Here is a 25151-nt window from a genome sequence, read left to right as displayed (position 1 = left end):
GTGCCGGCCCTCTCTTTGCCTTTCAACTACAAAGAAAGTAAATGTAAAAAAAAATGAAAAAGAAAAGTAACGTGTGCTCTGCCTTCGCGAAGCCTGCCTTCGCCGCTGGAATGCGGGAGAATCTTTCTGGAGAGGTAAGCGCCCTTGTGCTGGTGGTGCTGGGCGGGACTGCGCTCCTTGTCCTGCTCTGCAGGCACCCGAAGCTGCCTCCCTGGCCGTGGGCGGCCTCAGCAGTGCAGCTGGGTGTCTGGGCCACTGCCATGACCTGCGTGACCTTTCTGCCTTCGCTTTGCAGCCTGCTCAGCCTCCACACCACGGTTTCCTTCTTCGCCTTTGACTGTTTGCCAGCCCGTCTGAAGGCTGCTGCCTGGCACTGCGGGTTATCAGCCCCAGCAGCTTCTCCCCAGGGGTGGGGACTGTCCCACACACCTCCAGGCTTAGCAGCAGTGCTCAGGGGTCTACAAACACCCCTGGTCTGCAGGGGGCCCCGGGGAACCTGAGCAGTGTGGCCCTGACCTGTATTCCTCCCTTCCTGCACCTGCTCAGGAGCGAGAGCATGGCGCTGGCTCCTGCAAGAAATACCAAGCCCAGCCAGCTAACCTAGGACATCTCGAAGGCAGCCCCTTCTTGAAGCTGGAAGTGGCAGGATTTGCCAGCTTGCTCCTGGAGTCGTTGGCACCCTCAGGCTCACACTGGAATCTCGAGGGGACATGATATTAAGTAATCTGGTTTATAAAGTCATATTGTTTCATTTGCGGATACTCCCCCTGGCTGTCTCCCCACACAGTGTTTCTCCTGCCTTCCGGGGAGAGTGGATGCCGCATCTTGGATTCTGCCTCTTGGGGAGGACCCCCAAGCATGGATTCCTGGAAAGAGGGAACCCAAAGAGGGCAGCCATAAGACAGAGGCATTTCCTCTCATTCTCAGTGTAGGCTCCTGCGCCTCTTCCCTGCCTGCGTGGCTGTGCCCCTCCCAGAGGCCTGCTCCCACCGTCGGGACCCCAGCACAGCAAACATGGGAGCCACACAGCAGGTGCAACCCCCCTGCAATTAGATGGGCACACTGGAATGGGTCACAACGCTCCCCTGCCTGCCAGGCTGCTGCCAATCAGCTCTCCCATAGAAATCAGGAAAGGAAAAAGATGCCTGGTTGTGCCTGGGTCGCTTGATTTTATTTTTTTCAGATTTTTAAAATTTGTTTGAAATGGCTGCAATGGCCAGCACTGGGGCAGGCCGAAGCCAGGAGCCTGGAACTCCATCCGGGTCTCCCACGTGGGTGGCGGTTCCGGGGGGTTGGCAAATACAAGCATCATTTGCTGCCTTCTTTCCCAGGCGCGTTAGCAGGGAGCTGGCTCAGAAGTGGAGCAGCCAGGACTTGAACCGCCACTCTGCTATGCAATACTGGCATGGCATGTGATGGCTTAACCTGCTGCACCATGCGGCTTGATCTTACCTAGGAGTCAGTTTATGCTTTCTTTTCTCTTTTAAAAAATCATTTTAATCTATTTGAAGGCACAGAGACACACACACACAGAGAAACCCAGACTGACAGACACACAGGGATTGCCCATCTGCTGGTGCATTCCCCAACAGCTGGGGCTGGGCCAGGGCGAAGCCAGGAGCCTGGAACTCCATCTGGCTCTCCCACACGGGTGACAGGGACCCAGCTACTTGGGTACCATTTGCTGCTTCCTAGGGTGGGCATCAGTAGGAAGCTGGAGTCAGTGTGGAGCTGGGACTTGAACCTAGGAACTCCAGGATAGGATGCAGAGGTCCCAAGCGGTGTCTTAACTCCTGCCCCGAATACCTGCCTCCATGACTTTCTGCGGGTGCATTTCTGCTGTAGATGACATTGTTCTGGAAGGTTCCAGAGGCTTGTCAGGCCCTCCGTGAGAGGCTGGGATCCTCCCTGGAGGTTCCTTCTCACCTGATTATTTTCTTGATACATTATGAAAGCATGGCACCAAGCAACGACCCCCACACGAAAACAAAACGAGGAGACCCTGGCCGCCCGTGACCTTGGGAAGCTCTGGGGAGGGCGGTTCTCAAAACAGTGCACATTTTGCTTTAAGTTGACCTCGAGATAATAAAAATAAGACTTCAAAATACTTAGGCTGCCGTTCCTTCAGGGATCAAAAGGAGGGTGGAGTTGTTTTGCAGGTTTAATCCGGTTTATGTCACGGTGGCCTTGCCCGGCTGCTCGGACAACAACAGCAAGGCTCTGAGGCCTGGGCAGAGACCCGCGGGGGCCTTCGGTGCTGGAGTCCCTCTGACACCCATCCAGACTGCAGCAGTCATAGGAAGACAGACGCATGACATCCCACATGTCTGATAGACTGGGACTCAGGACAGAACCGTGGTGGAGCTCAGACGAGTGTCTTCATTGGCTCTGCTGTGAAGTCCAAGCTCCTGTTTTATAAGGAGGCTTTGAACATACTTGTAGTGAGAGGTTCACTCTTCCGGCTACCTCCCACTGTTAAATGTGAAATGATATGAAAGCGTTCCGGTTGTTTGACTGTAGGAAAGAACAGCTATTGCTCTCCTGGCGATTTTTAGGGACATGTTTTATTCTACTCATAAAAAAGTTCAGATATTTCTTCTTTGTGGTTAGTCTCAGCTGTGGTCCCATACAAGCAATAGACTTGTATTTAAATATTTATTTATTTACTTGAAAAGCAGAGTTAGAGAGACTGAGAGGGGGAGAGAGAAAGAGAGAGAGAGAGAGAGAGAGAGAGAGAGAGAGAGAGAGAGAAAAGAGAGCTTCCAATTTGCTGATTCACTCTCTAAATGCCATAATGGCAGGAGCTGGGCCAGGCTGAAGCCAGGAGTCTGGAACTCCATCTGGGTCTCCCATGCGAGTTATAGGGGCTCAAGCCCTTGGGCCATCTTCTGCTATTTTCCCAGGTGCAATAGCAGGGAGCTGGGTCAGAAGTGGAGCCTCTGGGAATAGAACCAGCACTCATTTGGGATGCCACCACTGCAGGTAGATGCCCAACCCACTGTACCACCACACTGGCCCCAGAAGCAATGGATTTTTATTTAGCAAGGTCGAACAGTTCATTTTTAACAATAAGCGCTAGAGCTCAACCTCAGAGCATAAAGTTAGGTGCAGATTTATGATCTAAAAGTGGGAGTCATCTTGAAAGCTGATTAGAATCAGGTGGCCTGGACATGGTCCAAAAGTGAGTGCCACTGACTTAGAATGTTTCTGGAAGATTATTTAAAACGTTAATGAATGGCTTAGTCTATGGAAGAGCTTGGCATGTGAGTAGTGATTGCTAATTGGACTTTCTTGAGATGAATCTGAACAATTAGAATAACCATAATGATGGTATGTTACGTTGGCAGAAGAAAGAACATTAGGATTTCCAGCTTCCAACGGTTTCTTGGCCATCTTATGACGGTGGACACGAGTTTCTGGCAAAATCATTCTTAGGAGTATGATGGGGAAAATTGGAAACTCAGATATCAGACATTCTAAATTCTGAATGAAAGAGGGAGAGAGAGAGAGAGAGAGAAAAGCTCGTTCACTTATTCACTATCCAGGCTGAAGCTGGAGCTGAGAGCTCCATCCGGGTCTCCCACGCAAGTGCAGGGGCCCAAGCACTTGGGCCATCTGCTGCTTTCCCAGGCCACAGAAGAGAACTGGGCTGGAAGCTGCACGCCTATGGAATGCTGGCATTGCAGGAAAGTGGCTTAACCTGCTGCACCACAATGCCAGCCCCACCAGAGGGGATCTGTCCCAGTGTTCTGTCGGGAGGTGGCCCAGAAGAGGAAGAAGGAGGCAAGAATATGGACACAAAGTGATGATCATGCAGCGGGCGTTTCTTTGTTGCTCAGCTGTGTCCCTGTGCGGACCACTCAGTGTGAGCTTGCTCAGTGGTGTGAGGCTGGGATTGCAGACTCTGTTGCAGAAGGCTGGAGAAAATTACCCATGGTTCAAGGGGAAAGGGGGAGGGCTGTATCTGCCAGTTCACTCCCTAGTTGGCCACAACAGCCGGAGCTGTGCCGATCTGAAGCCAGGAGCCAGGAGCTTCTTCCGGGTCTCCCACGTGGGTGCAGAGGCCCAAGGACTTGGACCATCTTCCACTGCTTTCCCAGGCCATAGCAGAGAGCTGGATTAGAAGTGGAGCAGCCAGAACTCCAACCGGTGCCCATATGGGATGCCGGTACTGCATGCGGCTGCTTAACCCGCTTTGCCACAGCACCAACCCCTCTTGTTTACTTTAACCTAACTGAGGTTGCATCTGTGAGCAGAAATGATTTACCATTAGGGATCTCTTCATGCGTAATATATGCATTTAATGCAACCTGGCAGAAGCAATGGGGATAAGTAAATTTTTGGAAATTGTCAATAATTATATATGCATATTCTGTATACACACATACGTACCCAAAGCAATTGTGTGCTTAAGTGGTCAAGGGAAGTTAGGCTTAATGAATGTACAATTAGTCCCTTAATTTAATAAACTCTTCCATGGGGACTATGAATCGAAGGAAAAGGAAGTCGCATATTTAATCACTAATTAAATGGTGACTGCTTTCTTATTTCTTACTGTATCATTTCCTAGATTCTTTGTGTGTGTGGTTTTTTTTTTTTTTTTTAGGCAGAGTGGACAGTGACAGAGAGAGACAGAGAGAAAGGTCTTCCTTTACCGTTGGTTCACCCTCCAATGGCCGCCGCGGCCGGCGCACCGCGCTGATCTGATGGCAGGAGCCAGGTACTTCTCCTGGTCTCCCATGGGGTGCAGGGCCCAAGCACTTGGGCCATCCTCCACTGCACTCCTGGGCCACAGCAGAGAGCTGGCCTGGAAGAGGGGCAACCGGGACAGAATCCGGCGCTCCAGCTGGGACTAGAACCCGGTGTGCCGGCGCTGCAAGGCGGAGGATTAGCCTAGTGAGCTGCGGTGCCAGCCCATTTCCTAGATTCTACGCACTACCAACTAGCGATTCCTTCTATAATCAGGAAGATTTAAGACTTTTTTTTCGCTCTGTAATATTAAAAAAAAAAGCAACTCATACAGCTTTCTAGATTTATTTTTAAAATGTATTATAGTATTTCCCCAACTCCCTGTTACTGAAGGAGCAAACACGTTCCTTATTAGCTCACGAAGGCTCCGACTAAGTCACATATGGATTCCGAGATGAGGGTTAGGGAGCTGAAATCAGTGGGTTTGGTTTCGCATGCAACATTTCAAACAATGGAGCTGCTTGCTTGGCACTTCCTACTGAGGAGACCGCTTAAAGCTCAAGAGCTCAAAAATTCAAGTGTGTGGGGGCAGGTGTTGTGGCGCAGTGTGTTAAGCCGCTGCTGCGACGCAGGCATCCCGCGTGAGCACAGGTTTGAGTCCCGTCTGCTCCACTTCTGCCCCCTGGATGGAGATCCTGGCTTGGCTATTGGCTATTGATCCAACAGTCTTGGCTATTGTAGCTGTAGCCATTTGGGGAGTGAACCATCTGTTGGAAGAGTCTCTCTCTCTCTCTCTGTAACTCTGCCTTTCAAATAAATAAATAAATCTTTAAAATATTTCAAGTTTATTGGTTAAAGTTCAGCCGTGAGAAGGGATATTTGGCACAGCAGTTAAGATACCCCTTGGGATACCCATACCCCGTACCGGAGCACTTGGCTTTGAGTACCGTCTCTGCTCCTGAATCCAACTTCCTCCTGACACGCACCCTGGGAGGCAGCGATAGACGGTCCAATTACTTGTGTCCCTGCCACTCTCGTGGGAGACTTGCACTGAGTTCTGGGCCCTTGCTTTAGTCTTGACCCAGCTCTAGCTGTTGCAGGCATCTGACGAGGGGACTAGCAATGCCTCTCAAATAAACAAAATCCACTTGTAAAAGAACAAGGGAGAATGATTGAGAATTGTCTTCATGATCATTGACAAATCAGCATGATGTGTGTTTTATAGATTTTAATGAGATGAATTTAAAAATTGCAAAGTCAACAGCCCTGAAACCTACCGTATGACAACTTTGTATGAACACACACACCAGACGGTTCTACCGTCTTCAGTGGACATGACTCCAGTCCGTAAGAGAAGGCTTTTTGTTTGCTTTTTCCTACGACATGATTCTTAAAGGAAGAGCCAAGTCTTTGATGAGGTGCATTTAACTACAGATCTACTTCAAAGCTGTATCAAAAATGGGCTGTAATTGGACTTTTGAGAAGTAATGGAATGCATAATGCATTTAATTTTACTAACTTCTTAAAAGATTTTGAGGTAATTTTCATTATAGGCAATTTTTGCTGGAAGAATTGGCTTCACTGCCTTCTAAGATGTGGTTCCCCGATTGTGTCGGACAAAGGGTGGCCCTTTGAGTAGACTATGGAAAATGCATTTTATTAATCTTATTTTTCTCACTTTGTGGTGGATGGGTAAAAGTTTTATTATGGATATTCATTAATTCTTTTTTATTTATTTATTTATTTATTTATTTTTATTTTTTGACAGGCAGAGTGGACAGTGAGAGAGAGACAGAGAGAAAAGTCTTCCTTTGCCGTTGGTTCACCCTCCAATGGCCGCCGCGGCTGGTGCACTGCGGCCGGTGCACCGCGCTGATCCAAAGCCAGGAGCCAGGTACTTCTCCTGGTCTCCCATGGGGTGCAGGGCCCAAGCACCTGGGCCATCCTCCACTGCACTCCCTGCCCATAGCAGAGAGCTGGCCTGGAAGAGGGGCAACTGGGACAGAATCCGGCGCCCCGACTGGGACTAGAACCCAGTGTGCCGGCGCCGAAAGGCGGAGGATTAGCCTGGTGAGCCGCGGCGCTGGCCGATATTCATTAATTCTTATAATTTAAAGTTGCAAATCAAAGATCACTCATTTTTTTTTTTTTTGACAGGCAGAGTGGACAGTGAGAGAGAGACAGAGAGAAAGATCTTCCTTTTTCCGTTGGTTCAACCCCCAATGGCCACTGTGGCCAGCGCAGCACACCCATCCGAAGCCAGGAGCCAGGTTCTTCTCCTGGTCTCCCATGGGGTGCAGGGCCCAAGCACCTGGGCCATCCTCCACTGCACTCCCTGGCCACAGCAGAGAGCTGGTCTGGAAGAGGGGCAACCAGGACAGAATCCGGTGCCCCAACCTGGGCTAGAACCCGGTGTGCTGGCGCTGCAGGCAGAGGATTAGCCTAGTGAGCCACGGTGCTGGCCAAAGATCACTCATTTCAAAGCATGGTTTGGGCTTTCCATTTGGGAAGACGTTTGGGAGCTTGGTGCTCGAATTTATTTCCTGACCCAAAGGCTCAGACAGTGGAGGTTTCATCTCCCTGGTCTCCAGCATTCCTTAAAATTACAAGGGATTACCATATGCAAGGGCCAGGGCCAGTGCCTGGTTCACAACAAGGGGACAGACAAGCAGAGCTCCTACCTCTTCCGTCACCACCCTACTCCTCCTCAATCCCACTTCCATAGTCACAGCTGTGGACGGATGGATGAAGAGATGCTAGAAAGTGGAGAGAGCTGAGCTGAGTTCATGAGAGGCTGTGCTGCGTGTCCGTGGAGAGCAGAGCAAGCTCAGAGCCTGCAAGGTGAGATGGGCTGGTGTCCCGAGACAGAAGCCTTGTCGACAAACGCGTGTCCAAGACCAGAACCAAGTGATGGGTGATGGCTGATGTTAGGGATCCCATGGATGCTGGGAAGGAGTTGACCCATGGAGACCAGTGGAGAATGGAGATTGCATTCAGTTCAACAAACATCAGTTTGTTTGTGTGCCGCTACATCCTCCAGCGTTTCTGAGTCAGGAACAGTCTAGCACGAGGCAAGTCTGGTTGATGGTTGGTGGTTGAACTTGGGCAAACACGGTCAGCCTCTATTCAGGCTCTCGTCACCTGCTGTGGGCAGATACAGTTCACAGAGCTGTGCTGGGTGGAGGCTGGGCGATGATGAACGACTGCACGTGTTGATGACGGTAACCAAGACAAGGTCAAGTGTTCCACGGGTGAGGGACAACCTGCCTGAGTATACTGGGGCTCGAGTTATCTGGCTTTATGCATCTCTACAATGGAATTCCCTCAATTGTATCTGCGGTCTCAACCTAGAGTTGTGTTGCGAGGACCATGTGGTCATAGTTTAGGGCCCTGTTGGGCTTGTCAGTCATGCTGCTAAGTCCCATCCTTTTTCCTGTGAAGAAGTCACTGACTTACATATTATGGGATATTATGCACAGGATACAAAGAGCTCCATTCCACCCCTCCCCCCTTCCTGGGTCAAGAGTGAGCCAGATTAGGAGTGGATTGTCCTGGATCTCTGGCGCCCTCAGATCTCTTTGCTATAGTATCCATGTATTTGTCTAGGAATTGAGGTGACAGGAGCTTGGGTGTTGGTTTTCCTTAGGTTTCCAACTGAAAGTAATCTCACAAATGCTGGAAGTCTTGCAGGAGAGTGGACGTTTCACCTAGTGGTTTAAGATAGCCAAATCCCACACGGGAGTCCCCGGGTTCGATTCCTGGCGCTGGCTCCTGACCCCAGCTTCCTGTTAATGCAAGCCCCAGGATGCAGCGTTGACATGGGAGACATGGATGGCATTCCTGGCTCCTGGCTGCGCCTGAGCCCAGCCCTGGCCGTGGGGACATTGCAAGAGAAAACCAGCAGGTGGGAATTCTGTCTTTCTGCTTCTAAAATAAATAAATAAATTTGTGTCAATTAACTTCATGTCATTGCATTGTTAGTGCAGGATTGAAAATTCCAAATAAGAATGTAAAATCAAAAAAAAATCTTTCCAGGAAAACTATGCTGTATTCTCCCTAAATGATCAATTTTTGGAACCCTAAGGTTCACTTTTTTTTTTAATTTCAATTTTTAAAAATTTCTTGCTTATTTGAGAGGCAGAGAGGCAGACAGTTCTCATCTGCTGGTTCACTCCCTAAATATCTGTATCAAAGCCGGGAGCCAGGAACTCAATCCAGTCCTCCCATGTAGTGAGGGAGACCAGGTAGCAGAGCCACCCACTGCTGCCTCCCAAGGAGCAACTGGCAGGAAGCTGGAGTCAGAAGTGGAGCTGGTCCTTGAACCCAGGCACTACGATGTGGAATGTGGCAGTCTTAGCTGGTGTCTTAACCACAGGCCAAGTGCCTTGTCTACCAATGGATTAAATGAATGAACAAGAGATATTGGAATGAGTGGGATGTAAAACTGGGTTCTTTGAACATTTCACACACAGATATTTCTGTTCCGAAGCAATCCTCAAGGTTTGTAATTTGTTGCTGGTAGAAAACCTCGTATTCATACCCCATGTCAGAGGATAATTTTAAAAGACCTCTCTCAGTGGATAGAAGACCTCTCTCTCTCTGTCTTTCCCCCTCTCTGTAACTCAGCTTTTCAAATAAATGATAAAACCATCTTTAAAAAGAAATAAATTGAAGATTAGGAAGATGAAGTGGGAAGAGACCCATCTGACCAAGAACTTGAACTTGTAGGAGGGCAACCCCTCACACCCCATGGTGGTTTCTCCCAGAGACCCAGGGGGAATCTCTGGGACTCCTCAGGATAAGCCTGGACCCTTGGACCCAGGCCCGTGGTCCTCAGCCTCTCCCCGCCTTGGGAGAGGCCAGGCTGTGGAGGGAACCAGGCTCAGTAGGAGTGGCGCCGGGCACAGTTTGCCTCTGGAGCCAATGTCCCAGGGAGACACATCAGCACCCTGTGGCCTGGCCCCCATCGAGCCAGGTCGGGGAGGGTTTCCAGGGGGCACTTCTGGTTCCACTTGCTCCTATTTCGAAGGCTGGAGACCTTTAAGGACCGACGTCTGGGGCTGGTATTTCCGTAGTACCTCACGCTATTCTTAGAAACCGTGGAGCCAGTGGCGGGGGAGCCTTAAGGCCCTTGGAATCTTTTTCTTTGTGTGGCAAGAACTTAGGTTTCCCGCCGAGGCTCCGTTGCTGCTTTTCTTGAGCTCCTCTCTGTGGCTGCTGTGGCTTGGATGGCAACTTCCCTGGGAGGCCACATGGAATTTTCTAGAAATGAGGCTGGGCTGGCAGAGGGGAGGTGGCAGGCTGGGGGTGCCCTAGGCAGCTGCTTTATTCATAACTCCTAAAATGGTGCTTGTTCAGCTTCCCTGAACCGTGGTACGTGTCCAGATTTGGAAACTGTGGTGATGAAAATGGGAATTGTGTTTTAAAAATTATTTTTAACTGTCTAAGAAAGAAAGGCTGCATTTTGACAACACGGGCTGCTTTGAATCTGGTCAGATGGGTTTCTGTGTTCAAGGAAGAGAAGTAAGACACACACTCACTCACACACACACACAGATTTCTATAATAAAACTGGCCAGAGAAGACCAACAGCCCATTTGCAGTGATGTTGAACTAGGAACATTCTAGAAGGGTGCAACGTGCTTTTGTGTATGTTTACAATGCTGCATAATAAAAATGAAAAACTCTTAAGAGCAAAATAAATCACTACCTGTATTATGAAATAATTAAAATCAAACAGGGACAAAACTATAGCGTGTGGCCTACATGATACTTTAAATCAGGGGTGGGGGCTGTGGTGGACAAGACCCACAAAATCACTTGGTCTGGCCCTGCCAAGGCAGCCGCAGGTGGGACTCCAAGGTCAATAAACCTAGAGCAGGCTCACTTGTAAGTTGGTCCTTTTGTGTGGCCAGCCAATGACGTCATCAATATCCAAATGGTTCCAGGGGCAGAAAAAAGTTTGTCCACCTCCTGCTGTAAATGCATCCCGTAGTCTCCATAGCTGTCTTGTAAAATTCATGCCAAGGTACTCAACACAGCAGAGGAGAAAAACAAGCAGAGAAGGAAGGAAGTCGTAAAGATAAGGGAGCCATTAAGGAGCTAGAAAACAAGGTCATAACGCAGAAGCCCACCAAGCTCAGAGCTTGCCCTTGGAAAGCTGGGTAAAGCCAGGCAAACAGGAGACTGAACATTGTCACTGATGGAGATTTCACAGCCTCCGAGAGATTTTAGATTTTAGAAGAGAACGCCATGGTCAAGTTCCTGACAGTACAGTTGCGAAGAGAGAAACAGGACAATTCCTTAGGAAGTTATCAATGACGAAACAGGTGAGACAGAAAAGTCAGGTGCGCTTATTAATAAAAGAAGTGAATTAAGTAAGAAATCCACTGTCTTCTCTCATCCTAAGAAAAGCCAGATGCAGCTAAGTTTATAAAAACCTGCAACGAACAGATAAACATGACTTTGTTTAGGTTTTTTCAAGAGATAGAAAAAAGGCTGCTCCCCCAAACATTTTACATGGTTAACCTTGACAACCAAAATGAACAAGTGAGGTTTAAAACAGAGCAAAGGGGCCGGCGCTGTGGTGTAGTGGGTAAAGCTGCCACCTGCATGGCAGGCATCCCATATGGGTGCCGGTTCGAGTCCCAGCTGCTCCTCTTCCCATTCATCTCTCTGCTATGGACTGGGAAAGCAGTAGAAGACGGCCCAAGTCCTTGGACCCCTGCACCCATGTGGGAGACCAGGAAGAAACTCCTGGCTCCTGGCTTCAGATAGGCACAGCTCCAGCTGTTGTAGCCATCTGGGGAGTGAACTAGCGGATGGAAGATCTCTCTTTCTCTCTCTCTCTCTCTGCCTCTGCCTCTCTGTAACTCTGCCTTTCAAATAAATAAATCTTAAAAAAAAAAAAAAAAAAAAAAAAGGCCGGCACCGCGGCTCACTAGGCTAATCCTCCACCTAGCGGCGCCGGCACACCGGGTTCTAGTCCTGGTCGGGGCGCCGGATTCTGTCCCGGTTGCCCCTCTTCCAGGCCAGCTCTCTGCTGTGGCCAGGGAGTGCAGTGGAGGATGGCCCAGGTGCTTGGGCCCTGCACCCCATGGGAGACCAGGAAAAGCACCTGGCTCCTGGCTCCTGGCTCTTGCCATCGGATCAGCGCGGTGCGCCGGCCGCAGCGCACCGGCCGCGGCGGCCATTGGAGGGTGAACCAACGGCAAAGGAAGACCTTTCTCTCTGTCTCTCTCTCTCACTGTCCACTCTGCCTGTCAAAAAATAAATAAATAAATAAATAAATAAATAAAACAGAGCAAAAATGACAGGCCATTGTCAACTGTGAACCCAGATACCAGTGATTGTAAATAAAGGAGATATCAGTCAACCAGACCAATTCAGTGTACTGAAAAAATACATTTTTAGCTGATTAATATCTACCCCAGCATTGCAGAATGGTTTGCATTAGGACGTGCTTTAATGCAAGTCTCCACATCTGCATACTGGGTCCACTTTTGCATCCACGTAAAACACGAGAACACGGTCTCATTTCTGGTGATGGAGATGACGGAGTCATAAGGCAGAGTTGCTCCCACTGGCACTAAAATATTTTATTTCTAAAACTAGAAAAGGAGGAGGTGGGCATTTGGCCTGGATTCTGCGTGCTGTTCGGGACACATGCTCCTTATCCGGTGCCTGGGTTCCAGTCTTGATTCCAGATCTCTGCTGATGCACCCTTGGGAGGCCACAGTGGTGGCTCCAAATACCTGGACCCCTGCCACCCACATGGGAGATTTGCATTGAGCTCCCAGGTCCTGGTTTTGGCCAAGCCCAGCCCTGGCTGTTGCAGGCATTTCGGGAAGTGAACCAGTGGGTGGGGAAACTCTGTCTCAGTTTCTCTCTTTGTTTTTCAAATTAATTAATTAAAAAAAGCAAAAGATGGCTAAAGCAAAGATGTGGCTAAGGATAAACATTTCTTAGATGCAATGGATGAGTCCTTTGGTCATTGTCATTTTTCTATTTTTTTCTGAATTTCTGCAGTATTTCACAGTCACACATGTTCAAGAAAAAAGAACAAAGGTAAAAAATCTAAAACCCAAACAAATGATAACTGTGCTGTGTTAGTGTTTTCCATTCGTATTCATTTATGCACCAGAAACTTTCCAATTTACAATGTATGTTCAAAGAGTTTTCTGATTTATTTTATCCATTTGAGAGACAGAGAAAGAGAGAGGAACAGGTAGGACTCCCATCTGCTGGTTCTCACCCCAAATGCTCTCAACAGCCAAGGCTGGGCCAGGCCAAAGCCGGAGCTGGGAACTCAGTCCAGGTCTCCCGTGTGGGTAGCAGAGAACCGAGTACTTGAGCCATCACCTGCTGTCTCCAGGGTGCGCGTTAGCAGGGGGCTGGATCAGAGGCTGGAGTTCAGAATGGAAGCCAGGCTCTCTGATCCAGGATGTAGGCATCTCAGGCAGTATTGCAACCACTAAGCCAAGTACTTGCCCCAGTGGATAGCTGATTGTGCATATATCATATAAGCAGACAGGGAGTGCCTAGAAGAAGTTGGGTTTTCTATATAAAGCTCAGTAATTTTCTGATGGATATTTTAGGGTTCTTGTTTTCCACTTGTGAGAAGACAAACAACAACAACAACAAAGCAGTAGAAAGGTTTGAAGTAGAAAAAAAAAAAAGAATTCTTTCACGCAGCCCCATAACTCTGTGCCCACATGCACACCTTCCACCTCGCTGGGCGTTTCTACTTCCTCCATCCGAGGGCCGGCAGAGAGCGTCTGAGGTTCCGTTTACTTCTTTCTGCTTTCTGAACCCTCCGATGAGTTCTCAACTCCCAGCACCCGGTGCCTCCTCCCGCCAGTGATCTCCAACAGGAGGGCCCCACACGTGACTGACAGGACAAGCCCTCTGGTGGAGGTGGCGCTGTTTCTCATGGCATTTGTGTCTCTGTGTTGGCAGACACTGGCATCAGACCAGGAAGAGAAATCAGCAGTTGGGGAAAACGAGGCAAGGGACAGGATGGTGCAAAAATGACAGAGCTGCCGTCGGAGGGGTGGGGAACACCCTTCTCTTTGCCGAGAGGGAGGAGAGATGACGTGGGCCAAGGAAGCGTGGGCGAATATTCCTGGAAGTGGACACAGCAAAAGCCAAGGCGAGAAGATAGTTTATAAATACTCGCTTCTCTTAGGAAGCCCACTCTCTGGGTATCGTTGTGTTAAATAATTTCTTCTGGGGACCCATATATTCTTCCTCCTGAATCTTCTTGGGTCTGTGGTATTCAAGAAGCCCCCAGAGAACAAGTCCCTTCCCCTGGAGAGATTTAAAGATGGCCACTGGACGCTGAGCCACGCTTTCCACACATCACTCATGGCTCCCATGTTTGCTTAGAGTTTGTCTTGCAGTCTCTCCAGAACATTCTCCAGGGTGCCATTTGCCCTTGGTGCATGACCTCTGACCCACAACCCAGAAACAAACAGATTTCAGAGTGGTTAGCAATCACGCAGAGGTGATGACTCAAGTTGCTGGGTTTCTGCAGGCCTGGATTGAGTGCCAGCGCCTGGCTTTGGCCCCTAGCTCAGCCAGGCTATTTTAGACATTTGGTGAGTAAATCAATCAACAAAAACCCTCTCTCGCAGTGTCTGTCTCTCTCTTTATGCCTGTTGAATAAGTAAAACAAGTTTTTTTTAATTAAAAAAAAAATAAAGAAGCATGAAAAAAGAGGTTTCTCCAGCTGTTGGCAACAGGAAGCAGAAGAGATGCAAATATATGCAAATGAGAAAGCAAAACCGGCTTGAAAGACGGAAGAAAAGACAGTGCAGTGAGCAGAAACTTGAGGTGCCTTACAAGAGAGGGAAGGAGGGGGAAGGAGGTGGTTAACATACACCTCAAGAGGCGCCCCAGGGAAGGTGTATCCCCTATATGAAGGCATTCAGTCCAGGCAGCAAGCCAGGGACCCCAATGCGGCAGCCCTGGGGTGCCCTGGCTGTCTGCCTGCACCAGTCTGAAAAATGGCTTCTTTCTAATGGTCCACCCAGAGAGAGGGGGCCTTTCCTAATTCTGCGGCCAGCACCACATAGTCCAGTCGCGGCCTAGCACAGGTATCACACGTAAAGTAAACCTGAATCCAACACGGTCCTTAAAAGCAAGCTCTTGGGCAGGGTGGGCTGTGTGTGTGTGGGGGAGATGATGACATTGACCCCAAATATAGAACCACCTCGGCCCCTGTAATCACAGCTATTATAAAAGTCCTCACCCTGCGGGCTGATGGCGTGACCAGAGAATTCAAGGTCAGGGTCAGCCGTCCCGGTGGGGCAAGAGGGCAGCAGAAGTGATGCCTCCACTAGACAGAGCTGTCTGTTTCTAGTGCTTCCAGCTTGCCAGCTGTTCGGTGAGACACAGTTTGTGGGTGTGCCTCGGGTCAGACCCTGGTCTCTCTGCACTGGTTAGCTGGACGTATACCTCTTGTGTGCTCCACTTCCCGGGTGGGCTGCCTGGTGCTGAAAACACTGCAGAGAATGAGACTCGGGCTTGGTGCCAAGAGGACTTGACTTTCAGGGGTAAGAGAAGTCCCGGAAGCTGGGGTGACCTCGGTCACAGTCAGCTTCGTTCCCAGCATGCAGTCTGGCTGTGTCTAGATCCCGGCTGTCCCAGGAGGACCTCCCTGACCCAACCTCCTCTGGACCTGGGCAGGAGTGTGTTATGATCAAGGGCTTGGCCTGGGACTTGCTGGCCCTTGTGTGGTTTGGAAGAGGACCAGGCAGGGCCAGGGACCGCTCTGTGCTGCCTCTTCTTAGTTAGGTGGCTTTGCCTTACTCTCTCGTCCCCTGTCCCCGCACCTGTACCACGCAGAGCTGTCATGAGCAGGAAGCAAGCTGTCTGATTTCTGGTAGTCATTCGCTAAACATTTGTTCCTTCCTTCTCATATTGATTGCTCCATTTGCTAAAGGGTTAACCTAACACCTCTTACTTCTCAGATGCCTCCAAGACGATGAGCTTCTGATATATTATTATTAAATGATTAGGAAAATAGTTTGTGTATTTTCTGTGTATGGAAATAAGCTGTGTAGGCTTGGTGATTTTCAGTGATACTATAAGTTTCTTCAAAGTCAAACAATGTGCTAATTTATAAATTTGAGAGAGAGAGAGAGGAAGAGAGAGAGAGAGAGAGAGATCCTATCCATTAGTTCACTCCCAAATGCCTGCTATGGCTGGGGCCAGGCTGAAGCCAGGAGCTAGCAAGTCCATCTGGGTCTCCCACATGGGTGTCAGGAAAGGCAGAGTTACAGAGAGGCAGAGGCAGAGAGAGAGAGAGAGAGAGAGAGAGAGAGAGAAGAGAGGAGAGGTCGTCCATCTCCTGGTTCACTCCCTAATTGACCACAACAGCTGGAGCTGCGCCAATCTGAAGCCAGGAGCCAGGAGCTTCTTCTGGGTCTCCCACTCGGGTGCAGGGGCCCAAGGACTTGGGCCATCCTCCACCGCTTTCCCAGACCACAGCAGAGAGACGGATTGAAAGTGGAGCAGCCGGGACTCGAACCGGTGCCCATATGGGCTGCTGGCACTGCAGGCAGCGGCTTTACCCGCTACGGCACAGCGCTGGCCCCAGGAACCCAAGTCTTGAGCTGTCGCCTGCTGCTTCTCAGAGTGTGCGTTAGCAGGAAGCCGGCATTGGGAGTGGAGCCGGCACTCAGATTTAGGCAATCAATATGCTGGTGTTGTAGGTGAGGCGTTAACGGCCATGCTGTGCCAAATACTCCACAAGTTGCAAGAATCCTGGCTTCCCTCCCGGGGCTCAGGGCGGTGAGCACCATTCATCTTTCCAAGGTTTCGTTATCCATCTTTGTCCTGTTCTCCATTATGAATGGCAAACTCCTGGAGGGGGTGATGCACACACCTCCCTCAATGCTCTGTGTGCTGTTGGACAAAGCAGTGCTGGATGAACCTAAGAGGGGGTGGCAACTCAAACCAGCGCTCCCAAAACTTCCTGCTTTCTTTAAGCAGTGTGTCCAGAGTTAACTTAGATTCAGAGGAGTTGAGCTTCCATGGAAATGTTCACTTGAAGTCAGATGTTTCTCAGATATCCTATCCCGATAAGAACACGATTCCAAGCCGTCATCGTTTGAATCTTTGTAATATAGTCTTGAGCACGGTCCCCAGGAACGGTTTGTGGCAAGTCCTTGAATTTCAAATCTGCTTTCTCCCTTATCAACGGATGCGCGTTCCTACTGTGCTTTGGCTGGAGAGATTATAGAAATCACATTTCTGAAACCGAGATTCGGTCTCCAGGGAGATTTCTGCTCTTGTTAATGAACAGCGTGTGTCCATTGAACTCGGCGTTCGGTCAAACCGCCTCCGTCCCTCCACTCTCTGCAAACACACCAGGCGCACTACATACAAAATAAACAGCGCATCCTTTGCTATGAGAGACACTCCCGAGGCTGAGCGAGTTGAGTCTTTAGAAAATGGCACTTAGCTGACAAGACCCTGGGCACTTAATGCCATCAGCAAACAGGCAAGCCACTTTTACCTTCTGAAACCGAGGAGTTACAGTGCTCCTTGTCTGTACTCGGATAACAAAAATGGAGCCCCTTTAAATGGCGTCTACCCCCCGCCAACAACTCGGTTAATAAGTGTTTCGCTTAAACCTCTCCTAGCACTTAACACGGCCCCTGTGAGTCTCAAGGACCTGTCTGGAGACTTTCAGAGCTTTGAAGTTCAGGAACATGACCTTGCAAAGGTCAGTCTCTAAATCCCTTAGGATGATTTTTTTTTAAATTAATTAATTAATTTATTTTTTGACAGGCAGAGTGGACAGTGAGAGAGAGAGACAGAGAGAAAGGTCTTCCTTTGCCGTTGGTTCACCCTCCAATGGCCGCCGCGGCCGGCACTCTGCGGCCGGCGCACGGCGCTGATCCGATGGCAGGAGCCAGGAGCCAGGTGCTTTTCCTGGTCTCCCATGGGGTGCAGGGCCCAAGCACTTGGGCCATCCTCCACTGCACTCCCTGGCCACAGCAGAGAGCTGGCCTGGAAGAGGGGCAACCGGGACAGAATCCGGCGCCCTGACCGGGACTAGAACTCGGTGTGCCGGAGCCGCTAGGCAGAGGATTAGCCTAGTGAGCCGCGGCACCGGCCCTGTTTTTTTTTTTTTTTTTTTTTTTTAAATAAACTAATGTTTTGGTAAATAATCAAATTGTGTATTGCATCTCTACATGGAGTTTAAAGCTCTCAGCTTGTGTCAAGGACCAATTCTGAATTGTTTGGTTTCTAATGGCTAAAATGGGGTGGCTTGAAAAGGCTGTGGCTCTGTGTGTGTGTGCGTGTATGTGTGTGTACAAACCCATTAGAATAAATGATTTTCTTATGTAATAGCTTCTGGATTAGTCTAGACGTTAATTTTACGCAGTCTAATTAAGCATGCTGAACTCATTTCCTCCAAATGAAGGGAAACCTCTTTTCAAGAAAAAAGGGAAAATCAAGTTACTTCATCCGCTTGCTCTTCCTTCTCTCTCTGTCATTCTTTCTCTCCAAAGATTACTTATTTGAAATGCACAGTTACAGAGAGAGGGGAGAAGGGAGAGGGGAGAGGGGAGAGGGGAGAGGGAGAGGGAGAGGGAGAGGGGAGAGGGGAGAGGGAGATCTTTCATCTACTATTTCACTCCCCACATAGCTACAACAGCCAGGGCTTCACCAGGCCAAAGCCAGGAGCCTGGGACTCCACTGGCCCACTCCCAACTCTGCTGCTTTTAATCAGCCCTGGGTGTCACTCCGATGATGCAAACATTTCCAATGCAAGCTTGGCCAAGTGACCACTGGGATCAACATTGCTTCCCCAGGCTATGGTGACCAGCCACTCCTGGGGGGCGGGGAGGGAGAAGAAGGCTTTTCTCTAAAGTACATAGCAATGGTGAGGGTGCAAACATGAGCTACAAGAATTTTTTTTTAAATGAATAAGTTGAAAGCCTGATTGTGCGTCCCGCTTCCCTTCCGGTTTGCTCCTGGCTGGTCCTTTGCTGCAGCTCTCTGTCCCTGGACCCCTCCTGTGCTGTACGGCACTGTGCGACCTGTGCTTGCCAGCGATGGCTTTTGAGGTTGGGTTCAGGTAGGAAACACGGCTTCCCCAAGGCTCTGGGAAATTGAGCCTATCGATCTGTCTTTATCCTGTGGTAAGAAGGTTTTTTGATTTATTTGCCTTTTTCATCTGCAAGTCTTTGGCAGTGAGAAAGCAGGGATTTGGCTCTAAGACACCGGCCGGGCATCTCTCCGTCAGCTTCCGGGGTGTGTCGGGGTCAAGTCCTCAGAGAGTTCTGATGCTCGTGGGACCGAGAGTGGAGGTGTGGTGAGGAGGCTGGTGAAGGGGCTGTTTGGGATCTATAGGAGACTGATTCCAGGAGCCCTGCAAATACCAACATCTGCTGAAGCCCAAGTCCCTCACATGAACCAGTGCACTCAACCGACTCACTTTCTCCCATACACTTTATTTGTCTGGAAGTCAGAGTTACAGAGAGACAGAGACGGATCTTCCATCTGCTGGTTTACTCCCCAGTTGGTTCCAACGATTGCACTAGACTGCTGCATTCACACTTGGCGGGAGATTCACACCCCTTGGACGTGGGCTGGACAACCCTGCTCAGCACCACACACTGGCCAGCTCTTGGCTGCAGCTAGTGGGGAGAGCGGCGAACTCTGGTTAAGGCAGGGCAGCTGAAGGAGTAGGGGACGTGGAGAAACCGCGCTGGCCCAAAACGTAGGGCACAGGCTCAGCTGCTGACAAAGATGCCCAACAGGGCAGTGGCTGCAGGCTTCCTCCCTTCCAGGAGCGTGTTCCAGATGCAGGCTGCTCTGTCCCGCGGTTGTTTAAGGACATTGGTTCCTCCCGCGTCATTTGCCTCAATCCCTGGAAAAGCTGCCATCTGCCTGGGGGGTGCTGGTGATCGGCTCATCTGATTTTCCAATATGGAAGGTCAAGGCAGGGATGAAGCAGGCATGCGCCCGGAAGTGTAACAGGTGGCACTGCTCCCGGCCCACACCCTGGACGACTCCGTGCAGCTGCAAGGGGTGCTGGGAAATGTAGTCTTGTCTTGTGCTCAGGAAGAGGTGGAAAGTGGATTTCAATAGATTTCTCTACAATATTTTTCCCTTTCAATCATCATCAAGACCCCATATCCAGATAGAAAGTGTCTTGTTTCTCTTCTTCTATCTCCCTCCCCCACCCTTTTAAATTTTTTTTTTTAATGGGGCCAGTGCTGTAACGTGGAGGGTAAAGCCGCCGCCTGCAGTGCCGGCATCCTATATGGGTGCTAGTTAGAGTCCCTGCAGCTCCACTTCTGACCCAGCTCTCTCTATGGCCTGGGAAAGCAGTGGAAGATGGCCCAAGTGCTTGGGCCCCTGCACCTGCGTGGGAGATCTGGAGAAAGCTCTTGGCTCCTGGCTTCAGATTGGCCTAGCTCTGGCTGTTGTGGATGGAAGAACTCTCTGTCTCTCTCTCTCTACCTCTCTCTCTCTCTGCCTCTCCTGATCTCTCTGTGTAACTCTTTCAAATGGATAGATAAATCTTTAAAAAAATATTTTTTTTTTATTTATTAGGGAGTGAGAGTGAGTGAGTGAGTGAGAGATCTTCCATCTACTGGTTCATCTCCCAGATGCCTGCCACAGCCAGGCCAAACCTGGAGCCACATACTCAATTCAGGTCTCCCATGTTGGGTGGAAGGGATTCAACTGAGACATCACTTGCTGCCTCCCAGTGTGCACATAGCAGGAAGTTAGAATTGGGGGCAGAGCAGGGCCCCAAAACAGGCACTCGGGTAGCGTACCCGAACATCCCAAGGTGAAGCTTAGGGCTGGCACTGTGGCATGGTGGATAAAGCTCCAGCCTGCAGTGCTGGCATCCCATATGGGCGCCGGTTCGAGTCCTGCTGCTCCTCTTCTAAGCCAGCTCTCTGCTCTGGCCTGAGAAAGCAGTAGAAGATGGCTCAAGTCCTTGGGCCCCTGCACCCACGTGGGAGACCCGGAAGAAGCTCCTGGCTCCTGGTTTCGGGTCGGCTCAGCTCTGGCCGTTGTGGTCATTTGGGGAATGAACCAGTGGATGGAAGACCCCTCTCTCTCTCTCTCTCTGGCTCTATTTCTCTCTGTAACTCTGTCTTCCAAATAAATAAAATAATTCTTAAAAAAAAAAAAAGGTGCAGCTTAACCGTGAAGTCAAACCCCTGTCCGCTTCCCCCTTCTTTTTACCTTCCTCTCTAACTTCCAAAAAAAGTTATAAAAATGAAGACGAGTTCATTTTTTTTGCAACTTTTTGGCTACTGTTTCCAGAAATGACAAACCCCCCAAATACAAGCAGCAGATCAAAAACGCAAGCGCATTTCCCTGGGAAGTGCCCCCCCTTCTCTCTAACTTCCGGACTCTGTCAGATGGGAGCCCTTGGGCCACCTTCTGGGAGCAGGTGTGATGCAGGGCACCCACCCTCTCTTTACCTTCAACAGCCAGACACAGAGACGCGGCCGGAAGCTTCTCCCCAGCCAACCAGCAGATCTCAGCTGCGGCTCCTGGTTCTGTCCCCTTCATTCCAGCACCGCAGCTCCAAGTCAGGGCAACCGGCGGGGCTAACGGCCGGCCGGACGTGCAAGTGCTTGACCTCGAGTGCCCAAGCTTCCCCCCAACAACGGCTGCATTGTCTTGGCGCCTGTTGATGCAACAAACCGGGCGCTGAGAAGCTGGCCCCGTAATTAGCAAGGAGCAGCTGTCAAGCCCATCCGCTGGGTTGAGGTGATGAAGTGAATGAGACAAAGCGCTTTCTGCTCCTTGGTTGGCAGGGGGAGATGCTTGGCTCCTGAGTGGAGCTGACACTTTTGTAAAGGGAACTAAGTGAACTTGGCTTCCGCCTCACACTCGTGCTCTCCAAACTGACATCGAGTCTATGAGGCTGGGCTGCTGGACCCGGCTGCCCGGACCGTGCCTGCTGGAGCAGTAAAGTCTTAATGAAGCTTGGGGCAGGGTGTAAAGGCCAGGGGAGTGTAAGCCGCAAGCCCGCTATGCCTGAATGACCCTTCACAACCGGTGGGAACTCAGAGAGGAGCCTGGGGCTCTCCCCCACTGAAGGCAACCTTGACATTTTTCTAGGTGGGGAAAATGCAGAAGACGCCCGAATCTCTCTGTGCTGGAACAGGGTGTACTGTGTACCGGGATGGAGGTCCATGCAGATTGTATGATCTTTTTTATTTGTTCTGAATGGTAAGGAGGCATTGTGGAGGGGGTGGGGAGAGCAGCAAGTGAGAGAGAAGCTGGGAGAAGGTGTTTCACTTCCGCAAGCCTCAGCTGCTGCCCCTGTAAATTGGGACTGTTCCTTATGTAATCTTTAAGGCCTTGGCCAACCCCAGATATGGCCACTGTACTATATAGCGTTATGTTCTTAAAAATCTTGGGGCCAGCGTGTGGTGCAGTGGGTTAAGCCACTGCCTGGGATGATGGCATGCCATATGGGCCCTAGTTCAAGGCCCGGCTTCTCCACTTCTAAACCAGCTCTCTGCTAATGCACCTGAGAAAGCAGCAGAGGATGGCTAAAGTGCTTGGGTCTCAGCACTCATGTGGGACACCTGGATGGAGTTCCAGGCTCCTGGCTTTGGCCTGACCCAGCCTGGCTGCTGAACCATTTAGGGAGAGAAAAAGCAGATGGAAGATCTCTCTCTCTCCCTCTTTCTATAACTCTTTCAAATAAATAAATCTTCAAAAAAAATTCTCTCTCTCTCTCTCTCTCTTTTTTAAACCATCAATGACTGAACTTTTGGCACTGGAGCTTTTTTTTTTTTAATTAATTAATTAATTTGAATGGTCAAGTGATGAGAGAGAGAGAGAGAGAGAGAGAGAGAGAGATATTCCATCTATTGGCTCACTCCCCAGTTGGCTGCAATAACCAGGGTTGGCCCAGGCCGAAGTCAGGAGCCAGGAGCTTCTTCCGGGTCTCCCACATGGATGCAGGGGCCCAAGGACTTGGGCCATCTTCCACTGCTTTCCCAGGCCATAGCAGAGAGCTGGATGGGAAGTGGAGCAGCTACTTTCCACTTCTCCAGGAATCTGCTGTAGAGCCGGTTGCTGGCAGAAGCTGTTTTATGCCCCACGCCGCAGAAGAGGCAGGACACACAGCACACAGGGCCAGTGCCATGCACGGAGCAAACTGCAAACTTCGCCTGGAGGGAGGATCCCTTGGGGCGCCGTCCAGGAGGGCCTGGCTGCAGTTCCTGTGAAACACTGGAGACCAGGCAGAGGGAGAAGAATCTGAGGGTCCTCCCTGTGCGGGGGTTCACATAATCCTGGGGAGGCCTGAGCAGGTCGGGTGGGGGTGGGGGAGTGAGAGGGAGTGGGCTGTCTCTGCAGATCTGAGCTGGGCGCTGCCTTGCCCAGCCTAGAGTTTCCGGATCCTGCCACCTCTCCTGGTTCTCCTGAGTCTGGATCCACACTCCTGGGCTTCAGTTTCCTTCAGTTTCAATTTTTAAAAACTATTTTGTATAACAAAGGAGAAAAGTTGGGGTATGGAGCATTATAGGGTGTGCCTGTGTGGGTGTGGGGGAAGACGTTAAGGAAGGAGTGGGTTTGGAAACACTAAATGTGATTGTTTAAAAGTCACTGGAGGATGGCCAGCACTGCGGCTCACTAGGCTAATCCTCCGCCTTGCGGCGCCGGCACACCGGGTTCTAGTCCCGGTCGGGGCGTCGGATTCTGTCCCGGTTGCCCCTCTTCCAGGCCAGCTCTCTGCTGTGGCCAGGGAGTGCAGTAGAGGATGGCCCAAATCCTTGGGCCCTGCACCCGCATGGGAGACCAGGGGAAACACCTGGCTCCTGGCTTCGGATCAGCGCAGTGCGCTGGCCGCAGCAGCCATTGGGGGCTGAACCAACGGAAAAAGGAAGACCTTTCTCTCTGTCTCTCTCTCTCTCACTGTCCACTCTGCCTGTCAAACAAACAAACAAACAAACAAAGTCACTGGAGGGCTGGTGCTGTGGCGCAGTAGGTTAACACTCTGGCCTGAAGCACCATTAGCCTCTATGGGCGCCAGTTCGAGACCCAGCTGCTCCGCTTCTGATCCAGCTCTCTGCTATGGGCTGGGAAAGCAGTAGAAGATGGCACAAGGTCTTGGGCCCCTGCACCCAAGTGGGAGACCCGGAAGAAGCTCCTGGCTTCCGAATGGCACAGCTCCGGCTGTTGCGGCCGATTGGGGAGTGAACCAGCAGATGGAAGACCTCTCTCTCTCTCTCTCTCTCTCTCTCTCTCTCTTAGCCTCTGCCTCTCCTTCTCTCTGTGTAACTCTGACTTTCAAACAGATGGAAAAGGAGGAAGGAAGGAGACTATACATATCTTGACGTCACTTCCTGTGAGAGGTGTGGTCGGTGTCCCTTCTCATTGGTGGATTCGGGAGTTGCCTGTAGCCAGTACAAGGCTGCACAACGGTCATGGCACTCCTAGAAAGGATGATGCGGTTTCTGCCTTGTTCACTGGGCTTCGCACAGCTGGAACTGGGGAGGTGGCGGCTGTGTGAGGAAGCCCAGGGCATGTGGACAGGGAACACAGACCAGCTCTGGGGGAGGCGTGAATGGAGAGATGGCACTGACCACAGGGCACAGAGGATCCGGTCCCCAGCTGTTCTGTTCCCGCCTCGTGGTAGACCTTTTCCAGCTGAGGTCCTAGGTATTGCTGGGCACACAGAAGCAATTTTCCTTGTGTTCTGTTTCCCAATTACTTTCTTTCTTTCTTTCCTAAAGAATTATTTTATTTGAAAGAGTTACAGAGGTTGAGCCTTAGAGAGAGAGAGAGGTCCTCCATTCTGCTGGTTCACTCCCCAAATGACTTCAACAGCCAGAGCTGGGCTGAGCGGAAGCTAGGAACCAGGAGCTTCCTCCAGGTCTCCCATGTGGGTGCAGGGGCCCAAGGACTTGGACCATCTTCTACTGCTTTTCCCAGGCCACAGCAGAGAGCTGGATCAGAACTAGAGCAGCTGGGACTCGAACCGGCACCCACATGGGATGCCGGCACTGCAGGCTGGGGCTTTAACCCACTCTATCACAGCACCAGCCCCTATTCTAATCCACCAACTCTGTGAGCATAAAGAAATGGTTGTAAAAGCCCCTGCATTTTGGGGGTGATTTGTTCTGCTGCAGGAGTAAATGGGATGGGGGAGGGGTGCCGTCAGCGTGACTTGTTACTCTCCGTTTTCCATGGGTGCCACCTGTTCCACCACTGTTGCCTGTGCCCAGGACAAACACTGGGGCAAAGCGAAACAAGTGAGGCTGAGGATCCAGAAGAGGCTTCGGCTTCAGTTTCAAGACCAAGTTCAGGCTGCCTGACTCAGAGGCAGTGCCCACTGACCTACAGGCACTGTCGCAAGAGTTCCTTGGTGAGAGCCAGAGTTGCAGGGATGCACATTCTGTTTTTGTAAACTCAGAGATACACATCAGTTTCCTGGCCAACTGTTTTCAAAAGGA

This window comes from Oryctolagus cuniculus, chromosome 13 (assembly GCF_964237555.1).
Source record: "Oryctolagus cuniculus chromosome 13, mOryCun1.1, whole genome shotgun sequence".
In the NCBI taxonomy this organism is placed as follows: Eukaryota; Metazoa; Chordata; class Mammalia; order Lagomorpha; family Leporidae; genus Oryctolagus; species Oryctolagus cuniculus.
The sequence above is the reverse complement of the archived record's forward strand: the minus strand, read 5'-3'. Positions refer to the sequence as shown.